Raw genomic sequence first — 16,152 nt, 5'->3', positions numbered from 1 at the left:
AGAGAGGGTGGGGGGAGGGGAGAGAGAGAGAGGGTGGGGGAGGGGAGAGAGAGAGAGGGTGGGGGGGAGGGGAGAGAGAGAGAGGGTGGGGGGGAGGGGAGAGGGATGGTGGGGGGAGGGAAGAGAGAGAGGGTGGGGGGGAGGGAGAGGGTGGGGGGGAGGGAAGAGAGAGAGGGTGGGGGGAGGGAAGAGAGAGAGGGTGGGGGGGAGGGAAGAGAGAGAGGTTGGGGGAGGGAAGAGAGAGGGTGGGGGGGAGGGAAGAGAGAGGGTGGGGGGAGGAGAGAGAGAGGGTCGGGGGAGGGAAGAGAGGGTGGGGGAGGAAGAGAGAGGGTGGGGGAGGAGAGAGAGGGTGGGGGGAGGAGAGAGAGGGTGGGGGGAGGGGAGAGAGAGGGTGGGGGGCAGGGGAGAGAGAGGGTGGGGGGGAGGGGAGAGAGAGAGGGTGGGGGGAGGGGGAGAGAGAGGGTGGGGGGGAGGGTAGAGACAGGGTGGGGGTGAGGGAAGAGAGAGAGGGTGGGGGGAGGAAGAGAGAGGGTGGGGGGGAGGAGAGAGAGGGGGGGTGGGGGGAGGAGAGAGAGAGGGTGGAGGGAGAGAGAGAGAGGGTGGGGGGGAGGAGAAGGGGGGGGAGGAGAGAGAGAGGGTGGGGGGAGGAGAGAGAGAGAGAGAGGGTGGGGGGGGAGGAGAGAGAGAGAGGGTGGGGGGGAGGAGAGAGAGAGAGGGTGGGGGGGAGGGAAGAGAGAGAGAGGGTGGGGGGGAGGGAAGAGAGAGAGAGAGGGTGGGGGGAGGGGAGAGAGAGGGGGAAGGAGAGAGACTGGGGGAGGAGAGAGGGTGAGGGAGGAAAGAGTGAGGGGGTGGGACAGGGAGGGAGAGCTTACCTTCTTCCTTCGCAGGGGTCCATCGGGTCCCAATCTCTCTCACACTCCCAATCTCTTTCTCTCTCACGCTCCCAATCTCTCTCTCTCACGCTCCCAATCTCTCTCTCACACTCCCAGTCTCTCTCTCTCACACACTCCAATCTCTCTCTCTCTCAGACTCCCAATCTCTCTCTCTCACACACTCCCAATCTCTCTCTCACACACTCCCAATCTCTCTCTCTCACACTCCCAATCTCTCTCTCTCTCACACTCCCAATCTCTCTCTCTCTCACACTCCCAATCTCTCTCTCTCACACTCCCAATCTCTCTCTCTCTCACACTCCCAATCTCTCTCTCTCTCACACTCCCAATCTCTCTCACACACTCCCAATCTCTCTCTCACACACTCCCAATCTCTCTCTCACACTCCCAATCTCTCTCTCTGACACTCCCAATCTCTCTCTCTCTCTCTCTGACACTCCCAATCTCTCTCTGACACTCCAATCTCTCTCTCACACTCCCAATCTCTCTCTCACACTCCCAATCTCTCTCACACACTCCCAATCTCTCTCTCACACACTCCCAATCTCTCTCTCACACTCCCATCTCTCTCTCTGACACTCCCAATCTCTCTCTCTCTCACTCCCAATCTCTCTCTCTGACACTCCCAATCTCTCTCTCTCACACTCCCAATCTCTTTCACACACTCCCAATCTCTCTCTCACACACTCCCAATCTCTCTCTCTCACTCCCAATCTCTCTCTCTGACACTCCCAACCTCTCTCTCTCTCACTCCCAATCTCTCTCTCTCACACTCCCAGTCTCTCTCTCACACTCCAATCTCTCTCTCTCACACTTCCAATCTCTCTCTCTCTCTCTCACACACTCCCAATCTCTCTCTCTCTCACTCCCAGTCCAATTCCAATTCCAATTCAAATGCTTTATTGGCATGAAAGTTTACAGAGAACCATATTGCCAAAGCTTACATAGCAAAAGGTACAGTTTTCCAACATTCTGTAGGTGTCAATCGATTTGACATTTGTTGGTTACATACAATATTACTTTTAAACAATATTAATTTTAAACAGTCTTTGTACTTCATTTGGTACGCTCAATATTAATTTTAAACAGTCTTAATTTTTAAACAGTCCTCAGGTTGTGACATGTTGTTACATATTTGGCCCCAAGGTATGGTCTGTCTCCTTCTCCTAGGACTAATCTCAATTTTGACAGGTCATCCAATTCCTTGAAATCTGGGGTTGTTTGCTTAGCTTGTTGAATAATATGTTTCTTGATGTGTTGAATTTTTCGCATTTTAGGAGGAAATGCATCTCTGTTTCAACCTCGCCGGCCAGACATTGATCGCATATTCTATTCTCTCTAGGCTGCCAGGATTTCTTGTATCTGCCTTTTTCAATTTCCAGTTGGTGGTCGCTTAGTCTGTACCTGGTGAGGGTCTGTCTCTGTTTTGTGTCCCTGATGGTCGTGAGGTAGTCTGCCAGTTTATATTCTCTTTTTAGGGCCCGGTAACATTTAATCTGCTTTGGCTTTCAGTTATTTTGTTCCAATGTTCCAGGTAGGTTTCTTTGCATTTTTAATGATTTGGTTCACTCGGATTGGTGTTTGGGACGGCTGTGTTGGTCTGGGGCTGGTCAGGTCCGGCTGAGTACTTAGTTTCAGTAGCAGCTGACTCAGGGGACCTCTTTTCTGGGTTTAGCTCTTGGGTCTGAAAGGCTTTGAAATGAAGGGTGTCTGGGGAGCTAGATTTGAGGTGATTTAGGAAGTTTAGTGCTCGTTTTTTGGATGTTTATTATCAGTGGGTATCTGCCTAGTTCGGCTCTGCATGCATTTGTTGGCGTTTTTCTTTGGGTGCGAAGGATGCTTCGGCAGAATTCTGCATGTAGGGCTTCTATTGTGTGTTTTTTCCCATTTAGTGTAGCTTTGGTGATTTAGCGGGCCCCATACTTCACTACCGTACAGTGCAATGGGCAGGATTATGCTGTCAAATATTTTGAGCCAGATTTTGATTGGGATTTGGATGTTGTAGAATTTTCTTTTTATTGCATATAGGGCTCTTCGGGCTTTTTCTTTTAGTGCATTCACTGCTATGCTGAAGCTCCCTGATGCTGTAATAGTTAGACCAAGGTAGGTGTAGCTCATAGTGTGTCCTATAGTGGTATCACTGAGGGTAAACTGGTATTTGTTTTCCTGACATCTGGGCCTTTTTTGAAAAATCATGATGTTGGTTTTCTTTAGATTTACTGTTAGAGCCCAATTTTGGCAGTATTTGTCGAGTAGGTCTAGTTGTTGCTGTAATCCCTGTTCTGTGGGAGACAGCAGAACCAGGTCGTCCACATAGAACAGGGATTTCACTTCTCCATCCAGGAGACGGAGACCTGGTGACTCGCTTTGCTCCAGCATGTCTGCTAATTCATTTATATATATATGTTGAACAGGGTCGGGCTCAAATTGCAGCCCTGCCGGACGCCTCTTCTCTGGGTGAAGAAATCGGTGCGTTTGTCTCCAATTTTGACCCCGCATTTGTTTTTCAGATACATTGATTTAATAAGGTCATAGACTTTGCCCCCTATTCCACACTGAAGAAGTTTATAATAGAGCCCTTCGTGCCATATAGAGTCAAAGGCTTTCTTGAAGTCGATGAAACAGGCGAATATTTTCCCATTTTTTGTTTGGTGTATATGTTTTTCAATGAGGGTGTGAAGGGTATAGATATGGTCGGCGGTGCGGTGTTTTGGAAGAAAGCCTATTTGGTTTTTTCTGAGGATATTATGTTTGTTAAGAAAATCAAGTAATCTACTATTTAGAATACTGCAGAATAACTTCCCTAGACAACTGTTGACACAGATGCCGCGGTAGTTATTTGGGTCTGATTTGTTTCCACTTTTATATATGGGGGAGATTAGTCCTTGGCACCAGATATCGGGAAAACAGCCTGAACGTAATATGATGTTGAATAATTTGAGTACCGCACCCTGCATCTCCATATTGCTGAACTTGAGCATTTCATTTTTGATGTTGTCTGGGCCACAGGCTTTCTTTAGGTGGAGAGATTTTGTTTTTGTGGCCAGTTCTTTCCATGTGATTGGGGAGTCTAGAGGGTTTTGGTTGTCTTTAATTGTTGCTTCTAATGTGTGGAGTTTTTCTGTGACCTGATGTTGACTTGGGTTTGTTTCGTTTATTGGGATGTCTTTGTAGAGGTTTTCAAAATGTGTTCTCCAGATGTCGCCATCTTGGATTGGTAATGCTTGCAATTGTGTTGTACTCAGGTTATTCCACATTTCCCAGAATTGTTTTGGATTGGTGGAGTTTTCAATTTCTTCGAGTATTTTGTGGGTATAGTTTTGTGTTTTGTTCCTAATGGTGTGTTTATATCTTTTGAGGGTTTCATTGTATCTAGTACGTAGGTCCGGATTGTTTGGTTGGCGATGCTTTTGGTTTGATATTTTTCTCAGGTCTTTTCTGGCATTTTTGCATTCGTGGTCAAACCATTTCTTATTTTTATTTTGTCTTTTGTGACGCTTCCTCTTCTGTTTCACAAGGTCGGCTTTTACAGCTGCCTCATGGAAGATCATATTTATATCCTCTATGGCCATGTTTACACCATCTCTGGTGATCTCGTATGGGTTTTCTTTAAATTTTGATATTTTACTTGTGAGATCAGGTGACTTTAGTGCTGTGATGAATTTATCTCCACTGTCTGGGGCCCATCTGTATGTCTGGTTTATTTTATGTAGCTTACTGGGTTCCTTTTTTGTGTCTGTAGTTTGGGCAGAAAGTTTAAGGTACACATTTATTTGGTTATGGTCTGAGAGGGGGGATTGCTGCCTGACAGTGAATGCGTTGATATCGCAGGGGTCCAGGTCAGTGATTGTATAGTCCACCACACTAGACCCAAGAGTTGAGGAGTATGTGAGTCTCCCTAGGGAGTCCCCTCTGAACCTACCGTTAACTATGTACAGGCCTAAGGCTCGGCAGAGTTGCACTACCTCCCTACCGCTTTTATTTATTTCACGATCAAGGTTGTTCCGATTTGCGATGGCTGGTGTGACATCTAAAGGGGTCTGGCCAAACACATGGTTGTTTCCCTGTGGGTCTATGAAGTCAGGTTCACAACCGGTCCTTGCATTTAGGTCCCCACATATTATCACCTTTCCTTGGGCCTGGAAATGGCTGATTTCCATGTGGAGAGTATCAAATAACTCCTCTTCGAAATATGGCGATTCTATTGGAGGTATGTAGATCGCACATAAGTAAACATCTTTTTTTGCTATTCCTATATTTTTATCTAGTTTTAGCCATACGTGTGATTTTCCCTGTTTTACCGGTGAGATGTGTTTGTCCAGTTCTCCCTTATACCACACCAATATTCCCCCAGAGGTTCTGCCCTTGCGTGTTTTAGTGTTCTTTACTGAGGGCACAATGATTTCATGGTACATTGGAGGACAGTGGGTCGGCACGTCCTTTTGGCACCATGTTTCTGTTAACACAATTATATCAATGTCTTTTATAGCTTTTAGGAATTCAGGGTCTGTACTCTTCATCCCAAAAGTTGAGGAGCGGAGGCCCTGGATATTCCAGCAGCTTATGTGGAAAGAACGCATTTATATAGTTCAATAAAACGAAATAAAATGGACCTATTTTGTGGGATGAGTGTGGAAACACTATTTTCTATAATGCTAAATGATGATTTAGTATAAATTTCATGAGGCATGCACATATATCTATCTAATAATAGTAATAATACTGATAAGATAACAATAATGATAATGATAAATAACAATATTAATAATTTCTCCGGCTTTCTATCAGGCTGTTCAGCATCGTCATGATCTTTCTCAGTTCTTGGTCTACAGTCTGTGGTCTAGAGGGGGGTCTTGGGTCAGGTATAAAAGCACGGTTCTGTTGTTGGTTTTGTAAAGGGGGGTGGGGGACATTGGTGGTCCTGTTTGGGCTCCCAATGGTAGAGGGGGTGGGAGGTCTGCGTCTTTTGGCAGTGTTTATGAGGTTTCTTGCGAAGACCCACATCCGCTGTTTGAGTAGATGTATTTCGTCATAGAGGTCCCTTGTGTTGATGTTTGGATGATGGGCCAGGGAGACGTTGGGGAGGACAGAACATCTCGTGTCGATCTCCCTGTTGGTGTTGTGGATTATATAGGCTGGGGTGTCCTTTCTGGGCAGTAGTGTGGAGATCACGATCCGCGCCTCGGGGAATTCCCTGCTGGCCTTTTCCGCCATCCTGCTCACCGCCCTAGCAGTGCCTTCCTGTAGGGTGCGTAGGTCGTTCGTGCCTGTGTGGATCACAATCCATTTGGGGCTTCCAAGGGATTCTTTGTTCAGGATCTTCATTGCTTGGTCTGTGTTGCTGCACCATTTTTTCAGGACTTGATGGTCTGGGAACAGCCTCTGGGGGTCCAGAAACTTTCCGTTGGAGTCGGTCAGCAGGACCGCCTGAGGGGCTGGTTTTTCAGACTGGGTAACAGTAGTCTGGGTAGGACTCGCCTGGTGGCTGGTTGTTGGCTGGGTTTCTGGGATATGTTGTGTGGCAGGAGCGGGGTTTGGGGCTTTCGGTGTGTCATCGTTTGGGGGGGTATCTGTCGGTTTTTGTGTTCCTGTGTGTGAGGACTGGGTAGCAGTAGTCTGGGCATGACTCGACTGAGGGCTGGTTGGAGCGGGGTTTGTGGCTTTCGGTGTGTCTTCGTGTGGGGTGGCATCCGGCGGGTTCTGTGTCCTTGTGTGTGTTTTTGTGTCCTCAGGTTTTTGGACCTTAAGAGGTTTGTGTTGCCTGCTGAGCCTTTCTACGGTCTCCTTCGTTTTGTTTTGTTGAGTACGGAGTTCTTTGATCTCATTTCTTTGCTCCTCTATGGTCTTTCTCAGTTTGTGGATGGTGGACTCGTGTTCCGTTTTTAGCTGTTTGAATTCCTCCTTCAAATTCTTGGCCAGTGTTTCTCTATTCGTTGAAATCAAGTTCTAGTTTGGCCAGATTCTCTTTCATCATTTTGTTTTCGTTGAGAGGTGTGGGGGGGGTGGAGATGGACAGGGAGGTGTTTTCCTCTGCTGGTCTCTCTTCTTCTTCCTCCACTTGGCTCTCATCATCCTCTGTTCGACTCTCTTTTGTTTCCTGTCCATTGGTCCTCTTTGTGTCTGCCTTAGTTTTCAACTGGGGGAATTCCTTTTCGAAGGAGTCCAGATTTTCCACATTCCCCTGTATCATGATCTTTCTATTTTTGTTGTAGTAGCTTATGGTTAGCAGGGGGTCATCTTTATCTAGGTTTCCATCTTTACATATTTTCAGTCTGCCTCCACTGCCAATACCTTCACTGGAGACGTATGTGTAGTGTTTTTGTAAAGTCTCCTTCCAGGAGGTGACGTATTCAGTGTAGAATATGAGGTTGTTCTTCAGTTTAGTCCCTTTGTGTGTGGTATAGTCAACGTAGAGGATCTCTGGGTTATTTTTTAGTGTTGTGTACTTGTATTTTTCCTTTGCTTTATTTTTTGTGCATTGCTCAGGATATATCATTTCCCTGCTCATTGTAGTCGTTTGTTTTTTGTCTCAGATAGATAACTTTTTTTTCTCTTTTTTGTGTCGTGTTCCACCTTAGCCCACTTTTAGGTCCAAAATTGGGAGTTTTTCAGGGGTTCATCTTTGATATAGCTGCTCTTAAAGGTTTATCTTTCTCTTTCTCTCACAGGCTCTTGGTTCGGGTAGTTTATCGTTTCTCTCGGGTTTCTATTCCTTTTCCTCGCGGGTTTGTTGTTCTTTTTTCAGGTTTTTTTCGAACTAAATTTAAATAAAATTAAACTTTTTCCGAACTAACTTTAACTAAAATGAAACTTAGGTAGAATTAGGTAAAACTTATTTCTCCGGCTTTATTTTTTTTTTTTTTCCTCTTCCGACTCTCTCACTCGCTCTCCGGGTCTCGGACTCGCTCTCTCTCTCCGTGTTCCAAACTCGTCCACTCTCCGTGCCCCGGACTCATTCGCTTTCCGCGCTCTGGGCGGATCTCTTCGCGTCGTCGTGTCGGTCTCAGGCCCCCGGGTTTTTTGACTCACCAGGCTGTTTTCTGCCCTGGTCTCCCGGTCTCCGTTCCCGCGGTCTCTGGGCCTCGCGGTCTCGGGTTCACCCTCCCCAGGTCTCTTACTTGTTTTCCCGGTTCGGGCCGCTCCTCCCGTTCTCCGACCTTGCGGTCTCGGGTTCACCCTCCCCAGGCCTCTTACTCGTTTTCCCGGTTCGGGCCGCTCCTCCCGGTCTCCGATCCCGCGGTCTCTGGGCCTCGCGTTCTCGGGTTCACCCTCCCCAGGCCTCTTATTTACTGTCCTGGTTCGGGCTGCTCCTCCCGGTCTCCGGTCTCAGGCCTCTGTCTCAGTGTGTATCTGTGATTCTCTCAGCGCTCTCTCTCGCTGTTTCTCTCTCGCTATTTCTCGCTGTTTCTCTCTCCCGAGTTACTCGGAGCAGCCACGAACTCTGCCCAAGTTGGGAGTTGCCGTTCCCGGGACTTGTTGCTGATTTTCGGCTCTCACCTGCTCTCCGCTCGGGGTTTCTCTCTCGGGGTTTCTCTCTCTCTCGGGGTTTCTCTCTCAGGATTTTTTCTCACAGTATCTCTTCGCGCCGCCGCGCTGCTGATTCTCTCCCAATCTCTCTCTCACGCTCTCTCGCTCCGTCTCTCTCTCTCTAGGTGCAGTTACCTCTCTTTGCTCCTTTTCTCTCTCACACTCCCAATCTCTCTCTCTCTCACACTCCCAATCTCTCTCTCTCTCTCTCACACTCCCAATCTCTCTCTCTCTCACACTCCCAATCTCTCTCTCTCACACTCCCAATCTCTCTCTCTCTCGCTCCCAATCTCTCTCTCTCTCACTCCCAGTCTCTCTCTCACACTCCCAATCTCTCTCTCTCACGCTCCCAATCTCTCTCTTTCACACTCCCAATCTCTCTCTCTCTCTCTCACACTCCCAATCTCTCTCTCTCACACTCCCAGTCTCTCTCTCTCACACTCCCAGTCTCTCTCTCTCACACTCCCAATCTCTCTCTCTCACACTCCCAATCTCTCTCTCTCACACTTCCAATCTCTCTCACACTCCCAATCTCTCTCTCTCTCTCTCACTCCCAATCTCTCTCTCTCACACTCCCAATCTCTCTCTCACACTCCCAATCTCTCTCTCTCTCTCACTCCCAATCTCTCTCTCTCTCACACTCCCAATCTCTCTCTCTCTCACACTCCCAATCTCTCTCTCTCTCACACTCCCAATCTCTCTCTCTCTCCTTTCCTCTCTCTCTCTCTCTCTCTCTCTCTCTCTCTCCTTCCCTCTCTCTCTCTGTCTCTCTCCTTCCCTCTCTCTCTCTGTCTCTCTCCTTCCCTCTCTCTCTCTCTCCTTCCCTCTCTCTCCTTCACTCTCTCTCTCTCTCCTTCCATCTCTCTCTCTCTTTCCTTCCATCTCTCTCTCTCTCCTTCCCTCTCTCTCTCTCTCTCTCTCTCTCCTTCCCTCGCTCTCTCTCCTTCCCTCTCTCTCCTTCCCTCTCTCTCTCTCTCTCTCTCTCCTTCCCTCTCTCTCTTACCCCCAGTCGGAGGCTCCCTCTCTCTCTTCCAACAACAACATGCCCTCAAAAAGCCTCGGCACCGCCGGGCTCCCCCAGCTACTATATATATAGATAGATGTAATTTTCTGGTTTATTTGAACTGCAGAGTTGACTTCAAAGAGTCTAAAATTTTGGTTTTCCAAAGCCAAATTTAATCCCAAATTTGAATGTTAAAACACTTTGACAAGGAAGTAGTGGGCATTCTTCTTGAACTGCTGCAGTTCTTGTAGTGACAGTACTCCCACATGGCATTAGGGGTAGGGAATTGCAGGATATTGACCCAGCGACAATGAAAGAATGGCGATATGTGGGATAGGATGGCGTGTGACATACAGGAGAATTGGAGGTTGTAGTGTATGTACCTTTAAGAGAGAACTACTTTTACAGCTCCTGTACACTGTAGTACCGGCAGTGACCACACCTGTATATAAGCCTTGAGCATGCCTCTGTACCTCAGTCTTGAGACTACCCTACTCCAGTAAATACCTGTTGATTGTTAAGTTACAGCATCCGTGTGGTTATTGAAAAACATCATACTCTCAGAATCACGGATCTAACAGTGGCGACGAGTGTCGATTCGAATCTACCTGCAACTCTGCATTTCCCTTCGAGGATTCGCTCAGGGAGGGCGGTGGAAGAAAGTCGAGGCCAGAAACACGGGCGTCGACCACGAGCAACCGCCCAGTCGTCCGGTAGAGAGTGAACATCGCAGGGGAGGCTGTGGAGAGCCGGGCTTAGTTCCCCAGCCACGACGATCAGCAATAGACTGACGACAGGTACAGCGCTGACCCTTCCCAGACAGCGGCGGCTGGAGCCGACCGACGGCGGAGAGAAAGCCGAGCAGCGTCGACGGGGTAAGACAGAGGGTGAAGCGCACGGGGCGCAGCCGGGGGTTGAAAACCAAACGGTGTCGAGGAAAAACAAAATGGAGAGAGAGAGAGAGGGTAAAGCAACAGCCATGTTCAGGACCGAGAGGCGGAAACGGGAAAGGCGCACAAAAAAAAAGAACGCGCAGAACACAGCCAGGGCTCAAGGGCTGAACAGTGACCGCGGGGAGAAGAAGGGAGAGCGCGGGACACGCCATTGAGCAGCGGAGAAGAAGGGCGAGCACGGGAAGGAAGGAAAGTGTGGGAGACGCCATTTTGTGCCAGTGGAGAAGAAGGGGAAGCGCGGGAGATGCCATTTTTGACAGTTAAATCACACCCAGGGATGCAGAAGAGTGGCAGTATCTCTACATTCGACAATGAAGTCGAAGATTGGGCGACATATGTGGAACGTATTGAGGTGTACTGCAGGGCGAATGAAGTGCCAGATGCTAGGAAAGCACTGGTTTTGTTAAATTCCATGGGTGCAAAAACTTATGGGTTACTGCGAAACCTAATAACCCCAGAGAAACCTGTGAACAAGAATTTCGAAAGCATAGTAGAAATCCTACAGGACCACTTAAACCCCACACCACTGCTGATAGCAGAACGATTTAAGTTCCATAAAAAGAACCAACACAAAGACGAAGGCAATCCTGAGTACCTAACGGAACTGCGCAAGCTATCGAAACACTGCCAGTTTGGAGCGGGACTAGCAGATACGTTAAGGGACAAGTTTGTGTGTGGGCTGCAAAATGAAGGAACCCAGAAATGGCTTCTATCAGAAAAGGATCTTACGCTAGACAAGGCTTTCAGTATGGCAGTATCACACGAAGCAGCCGGAAGGAGCGCTGCAGAGATACAACGGAGACAGCAAGAATATGGCACCAATGAAATGTCCTTTGGAACAGGGAAGTGCTATCACTGCGGCAGAACAACACGACCAGAAGGATTGTTGGTTCAAGGACCAAGTGTGCAGACAGTGTGGAAAAGCAGGACACACAGCAAGAGTCTGCAGGTCTGGGAAGAAAACCGACAGTAAGGTATCTCCACAGAAGTACAAAAAGGTACACAAGGTGATGGACAGTAGTTCAGATGAACAGAAAAGTGACACAGACTCCGGAAGCAAGGAGCTGGGTTGTCTGAATTTACATAAGGTAACCAAAATGGAGGATCACCAGGCTATCTGGGTTACACTCAAGATAGACGGAGTCCAAGTGAAAATGGAATTGGACACAGGATCAGCCCTAACAGTCATAAACCAAAGGGACTACAAGTGGCTATTTTCACATATACCCTTGAAAGCTACAGAGATTGTCTTGAAGAGGTACACGGGGCAAAAAGTCTACCCCAAAGGATAAATAAGGGTGAAAGTGATATATAAAGGCCAGGAAATACCTAAAATGGATATATATGTATTGCCAGATGGAGGACAACCACTGCTAGGATGTGAATGGATCCGGAAGATACAATTAGATTGGCATTCCATACAGGCATTGAAGGTTGAGGCCAAAAAGGATGACGACGTCACACCTGGACGACTGTCAAAAATGCTAACTGACGCAAAAGAAGTGTTCCAGGAGGGACTCGGAACACTAAAAGGCATAACAGCCACGATTAAAATAGAGGAAAATGCAAGCCCAAAGTTTCTTAAGGCCAGACCAGTGCCTTATGTGATCAGACCAGCTGTTGAAGCAGAGCTGGAAGGGTTGGAATGTTCAGGAGTACTGTCCAAAGTAGACTGGAGCGAGTGGGCTACACCCATCATTCCTGTAATGAAGAGGTCGTTGAGTAATACGCCTGGGGAACCAAAGAAGGTCTGCATCTGTGGGGATTTTAAGGTGACAGTGAACCCAGCCTTTCACACGGTACAATATCCGCTTCCATGAATTGAGGATATTTTCGCCTCGCTATCTGGAGGTAAACGCTTCACCAAAATTGATCTAGCCCAGGGGTACTTGCAAATGGAGGTAGAAGAAGCCTCGAAACAATACCTTACTATTAACACTCATAAAGGTCTTTATCAATACAACCGGCTGGTGTTCGGGGTAGCATCGGCTCCGGCTATTTGGCAAAGGGCGATGGATCAAGTCCTGCAAGGGATTCCAGGGACCCAGTGTTATTTGGACGACATCCTGGTCACGGGCGAAAATGACAGTGATCACCTCGCCAACTTGGAGAAGGTGCACACCAGATTAAAGGAATATGGGCTACGAGCTAATCACCACAAGTGCGAGTTTTTCCAGAAGCAGGTCTCGTATTGTGGCCACGTCATCGATGAAGAGGGGTTACATAAGTCCCCTGAAAAGATTGAGGCAGTAGTCAAGGCTCCAGCACCGGAAAATGTGTCACAACTGAGGTCGTTCCTCGGGCTGGTAAACTACTACCATAAGTTCTTACCAAATTTGTCCATGGTATTACACCCACTGAACACCCTACTGCAAACAGGGGTACCATGGAAGTGGAATGACGAATGTAGACGAGCTTTCCAGAAGTGCAAAGAATTGATCACATCAAAAGAGGTGTTGGCCCATTTCAACCCAGCACTACCAATTCGTTTGGCATGTGATGCATCACCCTATGGTATTGGAGCGGTGCTGTCGCACAAATTCCCAGACAGGTTGGAGAGGCCAGTAGCCTTTGCGTCTCAGTCACTAACCTCAGCCGAGCGCAACTACGCCCAGATTGACAGGGAGGCCCTCAGCCTAATATGGGGAGTAAAAAAATTCAACCACTATCTGCATGGGCAGAAGTTCACCTTGCTGACTGACCACCAACCACTTGTCTCCATCTTTAATCCTAAGAAGGGCGTTCCAGTGGTGACGGCACAACGGTTACAAAGATGGTCCCTGTTTCTAGGGGCGAATCAATATGAAATAGAATATAAAGGCACGAAACAGCATGGAAACGCTGATGGGCTATCACGCCTGCCACTGCCTACTGTGGAGGAAGCACCAGCAGTGGACCCTATCGAGATATTTTATTCGTCTATAATTGAACGATTGCCAGTAACGAACACGGATATAGAGAAGGAGACCCGCAATGATCCGACGCTGTCTCGGGTATATGATTTGACGGTGAGGGGATGGCCAACACATGGCGACTCACTGTTGCCAGCATTCTCATCCAGAAGAGAACAGCTGTCAGTATGCCAGGGGACAGTGATGTGTGGATCCAGAGTGGTGATTCCACCCAAGTTAAGGGAGAGAGTGCTAAATGAGCTACATGTAGGTCATCTGGGGGGAGTGAAAATGAAAAGCCTTGCTAGGGCTTATGTGTGGTGGCCGGGAATTGATCAACAAATCGAAGACCTAACCAAGAGCTGCTCAGGATGCCAGAAGGTCCAAAATGCATCACCACATGCCCCTCTACACCCATGGGAGTGGCCCTCCTCTCCATGGCAACGGGTGCATGTTGATTTTGCTGGTCCATTCATGGACTCAATGTTCTTAATAGCAGTGGATGCTCATTCGAAGTGGCCTGAGGTGATAAAAATGTCCTCAACCACTACAGAGAAAACGATTGCAGTCCTACGGACCATATTTGCCAGAAATGGCTTGCCAGAGCAGATTTGCTCTGATAATGGACCACAGTTTGTGTCCGAAGAGTTTCGAAAATTTATGAGAAGGAATGGGGTAAGGCATTTCACATCCGCCCCGTATCATCCAGCCACAAATGGATTGGCTGAGAGGTTCATACAAACCTTTAAGAAGGCGATAAAGGCCATGTGCGCCGATGAAATTCCACTACAGCATAAGGTGGACAATTGCTTATTAGCCTACCGAAACGTGACACATGCAGTTACCAACTAGACCCCGGCCATGATGTTCTTTAACCGAAGGTTGCGATCTCGTCTGGACTTGCTTAGACCAAATGTGCGAAGAAATGTTGAGGATAAATAATTCCAGCACATCAATGAGAAGCCGACAAGGAGCTTCAATGTAGGACAACCAGTCTTGGCCCGTGACTACCGAACAGAGAAATGGCAACCCGGAACGATATGCACACAGCAGGGGCCATTAATGTACACAGTGGATGTCGGGGAGAACATTGTGAGACGCCACGTTGATCAGACCTTAGCGTCACAGGGACGAGTCAATCCCATGTCTTGCGTACCTGGGGATGAACCCGACATACCAGTAGCATCTACCTCCGAACCAGTAGCAGTGGAACCCGATGAACTAACCGATGAAAAGGGGCCAGAATCGCCTCCGCAACAAGAACAAGAACCTCAGGAAAGGCGCTATCCTGAAAGGATCAGGAAGCCGCCCCAAAGACTGAATCTATAAATGGACTATTGTTGTTTAATGTACATGTTAAAGTGTTCATTTTTATTTGAATATTATGGGTACTACTAATCTAAAAGGGGAGGAATTGTAGTGTATGTACCTTTAAGAGAGAACTACTTTTACAGCTCCTGTGTACTGTAGTACCGGCAGTGACCACACCTGTATATAAGCCTTGAGCATGTCTCTGTACCCCAGTCTTGAGACTACCCTACTCCAGTAAATAACTGTTGATTGTTAAGTTACAGCATCCGTGTGGTTATTGAAAAACATCATACTCTCAGAATCACGGATCTAACAGAGGTGATCGAGAAAGTGATGGTGATGGTGCTCCCTCGACATTGCTGCTCATGTCCTTCTCGGTGGTAGAGGTCACAGGTCTTCTTAAAGTAACTTTGATGAGTTGCTGCAGTGCACTATGTAGATCTACTGGAGCCCCAGTGCATCAGTGATGGATAGGGGTAGATATTGAGTCCAGTGGCAAGGGTATACAAACTGCTGTGTCCTGGATGGTGTCGAGTTTCTTAAGTATCGTTGTGGCTACACCCATCCAGGAGAGTGGTGAGTATTCCATCACAGTCCTGGCTTAAACCTTGTAGATGGTGGAAAAGCTTTGAGGTATTACTAGGTGAGCCATTCATCACAGAGTACCTAGCCTCTGTCTTGTTTTTATAGCCACAGTACTGATATGACTGATCCAGTTCAGCTTCTGGTGAAGGGTGTATAGGGTAGATAGAGAGAAACTTTTTCCTCTGGTGGGGGAGTCCAGAACAAGGTGGCATAACCTTAAAATTAGAGCTAGGCCGTTTAGAGGTGATGTCAAGAAGCATTTCTTCACACAAAGGGTACTGGAAATTGGAATTCTCTCTCCCAAAAAACTGCTGAGTCTAGGTCAATTGAAAATCTTACAACTGAGATTGGTAGATTTTTGTTAGGCAAGGCTATTAAATGTTACGGAACCAAGGCGGGTAGGTGGAGTTACGATACTGATCAGTCATGATCTAATTGAATGGTGGAACAGGCTCAAGGGGCTCTTGTTCCTATGTTCCTATGCTCCTATGTACAACCATCTTGCTTTGCATCAGGCATGATTCCAGATCTGTCCATGACAGATACGTTGGCGATGATGAGGTCAAGCAGGTTATTTCCTATTGTGATTGTCTTACCATCTGATTCAGGTCAGTCTGGTAGCAATGTTCTTCAGGACTTGGCCAGCTTGGTCAGTTTTGGGACTACCAAGCCATTCTTAGTAGTGGTGATTGAAGTATTTTAACCAGCATATTCTGTCCCCTTGCTTCCCTCAGACCTTCTTCCAAATGGAGGAGTACTGATTCATCAGTTGAGGGGGATGGGAGATGGTGCTCAACAGGAGGTTTCTTTGACCATTTTTGACCAAAGGCCACGAAACTTCATTAGTCTGGAGTCAATGTTGGGAACTGCTGCAGACACTTCCACCTGACTATATATCACTGTTTCCCCGCCATCCCCCCACCCGAAATGTTAGTGCCCAGGTGCTTTTAGCACCCCAAAATTGTCGATACCAAATTTTCCCCCCATTA

The sequence above is a fragment of the Somniosus microcephalus genome, chromosome 13 (assembly GCF_052327205.1).
Source record: "Somniosus microcephalus isolate GS21.2 chromosome 13, FLI_Smic_1.0, whole genome shotgun sequence".
NCBI classification, from domain to species: domain Eukaryota; kingdom Metazoa; phylum Chordata; class Chondrichthyes; order Squaliformes; family Somniosidae; genus Somniosus; species Somniosus microcephalus.
Note: the sequence above shows the minus strand (reverse complement) of the source record.